Source organism: Vitis vinifera, chromosome 11 (assembly GCF_030704535.1).
Source record: "Vitis vinifera cultivar Pinot Noir 40024 chromosome 11, ASM3070453v1".
Classification (NCBI taxonomy): Eukaryota; Viridiplantae; Streptophyta; class Magnoliopsida; order Vitales; family Vitaceae; genus Vitis; species Vitis vinifera.
Window position 1 is genome coordinate 6,658,223 of NC_081815.1, and position 8,686 is coordinate 6,666,908.

General features: G+C 41.6%; 1 pseudogene; it reads right to left on the reverse strand.

Moving 5' to 3' along the window:
* Positions 1-1,637: 1,637 nt before the first annotated feature.
* LOC132254688 (ribosome biogenesis protein BRX1 homolog 2-like) lies at positions 1,638-5,786 on the reverse strand (annotated as a pseudogene).
* Between the last annotated feature and the right edge of the window lie 2,900 nt (positions 5,787-8,686).

Genomic DNA, 8,686 nt, shown 5'->3' on the forward strand with positions numbered 1-8,686 from the left:
TTTGTTGTTAATTGTCATGGCTTTTTGATAAGAATTTGCCCCTTCATTTTCTGGCTTCTCTCTCTCTCTCTCTCAGTTCACTGTCCAGCAGGAAATTTGTGGAAGGGTGACTTGACTACTCTGGGACGGTGACATGGACGGCAGACTGCATTGCTCAATCAGAAGCTCTACTTTTGAACTGGGGCATGGAATTTGTCTATATTCCTGCTTGTTTTCTATCATATTCATTGTCCATGAGCCATATATCTTTTATCCCATCCTATCAATCAAAATCAAACTTAATTTTAACCACGAACCATATCTTTTATCCTATCCTATCAATCAAAATCAAACTTAATATTAATGCAATTACTCTTCAATAAAATCACAATGGATGAGATAATAGAATAAAATAAAAAATTAAATTAAAGTAATATAGACTTCTCTCTTAAGCATAATTGAAATGTTATTTGAACATACACAAAAGGAAACCATATTAGTGTCTATTTCTAACAAACACTATTTTCTACTTAAAATTTAATTATATTTGATTAAATAAAACTCTTAGCAGAGATGACAAACAACACTTTGAAAAAAAGAAGTGCAAAAATAAAATATAAATAATAATAATAATATAATTAAGATGGATTATGACCCAATAATTCTTAACAATTTGTGGACCCCGCATTTCGATTCGCTCGAATGCGTTTCCCACTCGATTGGCGAACTCGATTTTTAGTTTTTGAAAAATTGATTTTTATTGATTAAGAAAATGACTTGGAGTCGCCACTTATTTTTGTTTTATTTTTAAAAGGGTAAACAAAATAAGAAAGAAAAACCCTAAGTGTGACTCCTTATTTTGGAAAAGGTGGTCTGTGAAAAACCGGATCGGGTTCGGGGGTCAGGTTACTTATCGGGAAGGTACGGTAAAAACCGTAGCACCCCTCTAAGTCCCTAAAGTCGGGTCTCTACTAATGAAATGAAGCTGACATGACAATCAATGAGAAAATCAATAAATACTCGAGTCAATCATGCACATATGAGAGTCAGAAAATGCATATAAACTAACCAGAGTGGGAACGAGTGTGTACCTGAGCAGCGAGCCACTATGCGCTATCAAGAGAGAGGGTTAGTGCACAATTAATGAATATAGAATATAGCCCGCGAGTCAGTAAACAGATAAAGAACTATCAACAGCACACATGGCATTTCACTCAAATTCAGTTTTATTTGATGAAAATTCATTTCATGTTGGGCCCCCACCAAAGCCCTTTTATTTTGCATGAATCAATTCCATAACTTCCATCACTTGGAATTACGGAATTTAATTCTTACTTATTTTAAAAACATTTTGAAAATAAAGAAAATGCAAAAGTGGCTTGCCGGAAAGAAAATGGCAACCAAATTTTATTGAAAATGGGATGTTGGTACCTAAAGGGGCTTTCGGGATGAAAAGCTTAGGTGATTTGAAATTATTTGAAAATCAGAATTTATCAAACTATTCACAAAGTGAAGTTCAAGAAATTCATTTTCAAAAATAGAGAAGGGGGAATGAGAGGAGATGACACGTGATTCCTCGGATCAAAGGTGGCCACGCAAACCATGCAGCAAGTGGGCCTGGGATGCAACTATGCTGAGTTGCATTAGTAGAAAGGGTCTCTGACAAGACAATCCCTTTATTATGATGAAGACCGAGTATCAGGAGAACATCATTGCTTTCAACTGCTGCACCAGCATGAACAAGGATGCCTTTAGGGCCCCACCTTACACGAAATGACCTGCCCATGAACAATGTTGCATCAACTGTGTTGCGGGAACGGTTTTCTGTTATTGGTGTCTCATGCCGGAGGTCCAACTTAAATCCTTCTACTTTTGTAATCTTCAAGGCGTTTCCTTATTTCTTTGGGCCATAAGAATGGTCCCAAAAGGAGTTGGAGTCAACACTACCAAGATCGTACTCAAACAGAGCTAGTGGAGTTATCTGTGCCGCAAACGAACCAGATTTATGGCTCATCATCCTGGCAGAATAATGTAAAAGAGGTCATGCATATTCCTTATTGAAAGGTGGTTCCCGCTGTTTAAATTCCTCACTGAAATCACGATCCTCTTCTTCATCAACAAGAAACGTCACCATTATCATTTACTTCATCTTGACTTCCCCAATAGTGAAGAATGTGTAGATTTAGCTGTAATCACCCTTCCCTGTGGTAAAATTCCTCATTGTGACAGCAAAACGTCCTTGTCACCGTCAATTATGCAATAGCAACCATGCCTTTCTTCTATTCTGACGGGAGACACCCCGCTCTACTTTTGCACTCTCCTTCTGACCATCCTGTATGGCTCACCTTCCGGACAATGACATAGTCTCCCTCATTCAGGCTCAGTTCCTTCTCTGATGCTACACTGAGAGCGTGCATCGCTTCAGCCAAGAAGTACATCGTCTTCTCTGTGTGGCCCTTTTACATGTAAGCTTCCTTAACAACTCGACTAGCCGCTGTATCACCAGCTGTAGACAACTTCACTTGCTTTACATGAAGAATCGGAACAATGAACTCTCCAACATCCATATCACCAATGGATTGTGAAAGGTGCAAGCCACCCAGCCAGCATCTCAAAAGGACGGTCTCTACACCAGTACCTGTATTCAATTGACTGACTTCACCCCTACTTGCAGCGATACGGCCTCTTTCCTCATCATCACACTCAGGTCTATGGTCAACTGACAGAGGGTGTATATCTGTATTTTCTTCAGCCAAGAGACTGTATGGTATATTGCAAATAGTGAGCATCTGATCTTTGATTTGAAACAGTCTCGTGACCTGCTACCCTGAATGGAGCTCTTCCTATAGCTGACCATCAATCAAATCCTGCCCATAAACTGCCCGTGTTCTCTGCTTTCAATTCTGAGACTTTGACCTGATCATAGTGTACATGCACGCATGAAGAATGGTCAACACTACACTACATCATCTCTGCCACCTTGGGTCGCCTACGATGAAGCCACTCTCACCAACAAACTCCAAAAGACAGCATCATCTCCTTCGTACACTTGGCCGAATCTAATCGTGGGTCCCTAAAACTCATTTGCAGCCAGTTTTTCAGTATTGTAATGGTTACCGAGGCCTCCAAAGCTGCCACCAAATATCTTGATGGGATTCAAACAAAATCTTGGACCAACCTCAACCAAGGTAATTTTATCTAGGCCTCCTCGATCCACCTTGTCAAATTCGTTATGAGGAACAGAAATCAGGTAGTTCCGGAACCATATATGATCATCAGCAAGTGAGAAAGCAAAGACATGATCATGATAAGGTTTAGCTTTCCTGTGCTCCTTCGGAGTTCCAAATATCTATGTGATCATCTCCTTGAGAAGTTTCCAGTGGGGTTCCTTATCAAAATTGGTTGAGAAAGTCAAAAAGAGGACGTGATCCTTTTAGATGATTCCCAGTAAGCTTCAACTCTTCCATAGTGTGCACAGCATCAACCATAAATTTTACAGATGGACCACTGGGGCATTTGGCCATCCATAAATATAGATCTTTCTGTTTCCTGCACTCAAAAAAAACAAACAGGAAGAACAGTTCTTGAGCTCAACGAGCTCATTCAAAGTGGCGCCTTTACTCTCCTTGGACTCCACCTTGTTGTCCTTCTTGGCATGAGGGAGAAGTGAAACTATACTCAGCATCAAATGGCGATACCTGTAGCTGATGCGGCGAGGGCAAGTGACCAACACCTTCTCTTGCATACATGAACTGTTGGGATTTCCTTCATGTCAAATTAATCAATATTCTCAAACATGCTAGTCGTAGACGGATCCATGGGGCATAAAATTATGGGATACTCTTCCCAACTGTTTCAGAGCCGATGCAAACTTGTGGTTCTTCTTCAGCGTCAGAGACATGATGAGAGGGGATGAAGTGTCGGAGGTGGTGCGCGAGTTTGGTGGGTACGAGAAAATGCTGATGGGTATGGAAGGTGTATGATGTGGAAAGATGAATATGGTGGATACGGTGGGTATTGGATGAATTGATGGTATGCATGGGTATGAAATAATGAAGGCGGGGTGGTGATGAGTGTAGGCATGGAGATGGATACGAATGGTGATGAGGGAAAAATGCAGGCATGGGGTTAGTGGTAGGGAGAGAGAGAGAATGTGGTGAGAAAAACTAATCAGTGAGAAATGGGTATGTTCATGGGTGTGCAATGGGTATGATGAATGAGTGAATTAAATGGGTTGTATAGTGGTATGAATATGAGCTTGGAGCATGAAGATAAAGGTTAAGAGATGGGTGCTATAGGTAGCAGAAACTGGTGAGAGAAAATGGGTATAGTTGTGGTTAGAGAGAGAAAAGGTGGTGAGGGAATAATGCGCGAGAAATGGTGGGTTGGATACATGGTATATGGGTTGGATGGACGTGAGGTATGGCAGCCAATAGATTTAACATCCCCAACTCCTCATCTCTGGTTCATGTTTTTCAATTTCTTCGGGCTTTCCTGGCATTTTCTCATGGTGATAGCCCTATAGACTTCATCCGTGTCAGCATGTAGAGACTTAGGTCTAAAACCACGAGCACCATCACATACCACACCACCCTCATTCATGATTAATCCCATTTTTATACCCTTCTCCTCTTGAAAACTGACTCATCTCGGTACAGGAAAGCACAAGGACCGAACCAACGTGATCATGCACCTCATAATACCCTTCTCCTCTTGAGAAATGACTCATCTCGGTACAGGAAAGCACAAGGACCAAACCAACATGATTATGCACCTCATAATACCCTTCTTCATCAGGCGAAAGTGGAAGATCCGATGCATGATAGGGATGGGTCCTAAAAACAGAGGAATATAACCAGAACAGAGCACAGCAGATGGGAACCAAATGAGTTCATACAAGTCTCATTTCCCATACCCTCAATGAGCTCGGATATAAAATCAGTTCAAGGAAAATAAAAATAAAAAAAAAACTCAAAAACGAGTTTTAAAACGAAAACAAAGGTGGGAATCTCATGAGAGATCTCAAAACAGGGGACATTGAAACGGGATAGAAATCAAGCAAAAGGGTGAGTACAAGCAAGCTCAAGATCCCAAAAACCAACGGGAATACTCAGTAAATACATTCAAACATCCAGATAGAACCTCATTTGATATTCAGATATCACCATGAAAGGGGCATGAACATGTAAAAATAAACATAGCTATGGAAATCATACCTGAGTCTCCTTCTTCTAGCAAGTGGAGTCACCCACCTCACGGCAGCTCAAGTCCTCCTTCCTCCAGAAAATTTTCTCCCCCAAAAACTCTCTAGCTCTCTACTCTCTTTTTCTGCTCCAAAAAAATCTCTAACGGCCAAGCCTCTTCCCCCACTACCCTCACAGTTTGCTGCTCCTGCTGTTCTCTCCTTCGATAGCCTCTCCTCTAAGCTAGAAACTCCTAGAAAAATTCCCTGGAACCCCTTCAAAAATATCTTCTCTCACCAAACTCGAAAGGAAGCTCCCCTCCCTCTCATCCTAAACGGATACTCCTCAGCAAAACTATCCCTGTTTTTCTCCTCATCAAAACATCCCTCTAAAAATGACCAGAAAAAATCACCTTCTCTCCAGTTCTCACCCTCACCCAGAAAGATGAATCCCCTTCTCTGTAACAGCTTTTCTCTCTCTGTCACAGCTTCCCTCTCCCGAAAACACCCATGCCTCTTACAGCTCTCACCCTAGCTAAACGAATACCCTCTCTCTAAAGTCCCCCCTCTGAAAAAGCACCTCTTTTTCTGAAAATATCTCTCAGGGCAGCCTGGACCACCTCCTGCCAAAGGTTCCTTTGCACCAATCAGCACCTACCTCCTCTAACAGAAAAAATACGTGCCTCACTACTGCCAGAATATCCCCATGCAACGTGTCAATCCCTGATTTCTCACTTCTAGGATCACTCCTCTCATGCCACCCTCTCATACCAGCTGCCAAAAAGCTCCTCAAAGTGGTGAAAATATGCCCTGAAAATACCCTAAAAACTTATAGACCAAAATGAGGGTCTACAAATATGCCCCTCTTCGGTAGAGTTAACGAGTGTAAAGAATATGAACACTGAAGTGAAAGGTAAGTGTGAATAGTGAGTGGAATGAAGTGAACTCTACCGAAGAACCAAGGAGACCCCCATAGGGACAGTAGTGAGGTGTGAACTCACTCAGGCCAAAAGACAAACACAAAGGCTCTAATCCTAAAAGAGAAAGATGGGTGTCTGAAAATGCCTCTGAAGTCACACTAAGGATCCAAGCTCCCTCTAAAACGTCTCCAAAAGTGACCCGAAGATCGATGTCAAAGGTGAGTAACGGTCGAATCACCCTGGAGTACGAACAAGAATGCGTCTAAAGGAGACTGCCCTATGTGGACTATGAGATAAATAGACGATAAGCACAGGGTAACGAGGTGAGGAGAGTGAGAATAAGCGCAAATCCATGAAGGTGAGACATGCAATGCCAGAGAATATGAACGCTAGGAGCTGTGACTCTGCATGACAAGACTGACTCTAAACGCTAAACTAGAAAATAAGAAAATAAAGCTCTGCAAGCCAAACCAAAAAAACTAACTCTAAATGCTAAACTGAGAAAATAACAGCTCTGAAAGCCAACCAAAAAAAACTAACTTTAAACACTAAACTAGAAAATAAGAAAATAAAGCTCTGGAAGCCAACCAAAAAGCTAACTCTAAACACTAAACTAGAAAATAAGAAAATAAAGCTCTAGAAGCCAACCAAAAAGCTAACTCTAAACGCTAAAATCGAAGGCCCATAGGTGAAGACCTACGGTGGTGACACAATAAAAAGACCCATAGATGTCAATCTATGGTGGTGAAAATCTCGAAAGCCCAAGGATGAAAATCCATGGTGGTGATAATCTCAAAGGCCCAAGGATGAAAATCCATGGTGGTGAAAACTGAAAGCCCAAGGATGAAAATCCATGGTGGTGATAACTGAAATGCCCATAGATGAAAATCTATGGTGGTGAAAACTGATCAAAGCCCAAGGATGAAAATCCTTGGTGGTGAATCTGAAATGCCCATAGATGAAAATCTATGATGGTGATAATAACTGAAAAGCCCATAGATGAAAATCTATGGTGGTGAAAATCTGAATGAAGGGGAATGCCCCAGACAAACTAAATGGTAGGGGGATGCCCTAAACAAAATGACAATAGGGGGACGCCCTAGGTGATAACTCATAAAGATCGGCAAATGGGTCTGACAACCATGAAATCAACACGAGACACGGTAAACCCAAAGAGAGGGGGTATGCCCCAGTAGAAAAGCGCTAAAGGGGTATGCCCTAGTATGACGACTCGCAAAGATCAAGAAATAGATCAAGCAGTGGGAAAGTACGCAAAAGATCTGATAAACTCAAGGATGGGGGTTATGCCCCAGTGTGATGACCCATGAAGATCAAGAAGTAGATCGAGTAGTGAGAGAATCTGCAAAAGATCCGATGAACTCAAGGATGGGGGTATGCCCCAGTGTAGGATAGTAACTAACATAAGACACGGAATCTCACCATACAAGACACTCCGGGATATGCTCAATGATGATGCAAAGAAAAAAACACATATAGAGCCTCAATGAACAAATAATAAAACAAGTCCAAGCATCACCGAAACTATGCTGACGAAGCAAAACTAAAATAATGGCCCCAAACAAATGCTGACCGAGATCCTAGGTCTGAAATGTAAGCAAATCAAAATATGTCATGTCATCTATCAATATGAGTACATCATCACAAGTGCATCAACAATCTAATAGGCCCTACCATCATGGGAGATGTTGAACCTAATGTCCAAAGGCATGTGAAAACTCAACAGAAAACCCGAGACTGGTCTACATCCTCTTCTGATCACGAAAGAAATGGATAAGATCATGTAAAACGATGAAATATGTGGGCTCAAAAGATGTAAAGCTCTGATAAGATGGGTGCAGCTATACCGGTGCCAAATGTAGGATGTATGGGTGTGTAACAAAGGTAAGTGAATATCCAAATCAAACTAGGTATGCTGAGGAGACTGAGCCCAGGGTGTCAATGACTCCATGATCCATCGAAAGTCGCAACCATGAACACGAAATGGAGTCTCAATGTCAAAATCAGCAAGGTGGCTATGCCCCAGTGTGACTGCGTCATCTCGAAATGGATAAACTCTCAGTACAAGATAATCTCTGGAAAGTAAGCGTCTGGTATAAACTGTCATCTCACAAAATCATCATCAAGACGAGTGGGCTATGCCCCAGTGTAAGCACCTCCAAAACAAACATCCATGAGAGGAGTGCAACCGATCATACATCATCTGATCAAAGTGAACCTCTGCTCCTCAAAGCCATCGTGGTAATGTGAAGAGAGTATCTGACCTCCCCCAAAGAAAAAAAACATGTCCCAATGTGAACTGATATCTCTAAGATCAACCGCCAATGAAAGGGTTATGCCCCAGTATAGGGCAAACCCTGAAATGACTAAACTCGGCTGCATGCTCTCATAAGTGTCCGTGTCCTGATCCAATCATCTCAAAAATATGTCAACAATGATGAGAAGGCTATGCTCCTGTAATCACATCAAAGAAATCACCAAATCATATCTCGTACTCCAATGTGAAATGCATCTAATCGCCTCCAAGGAACAGCTATGCCAAAAAAACCATCATCGATCGAAAGAGGTATGCCTCTGTGTAAAGTAC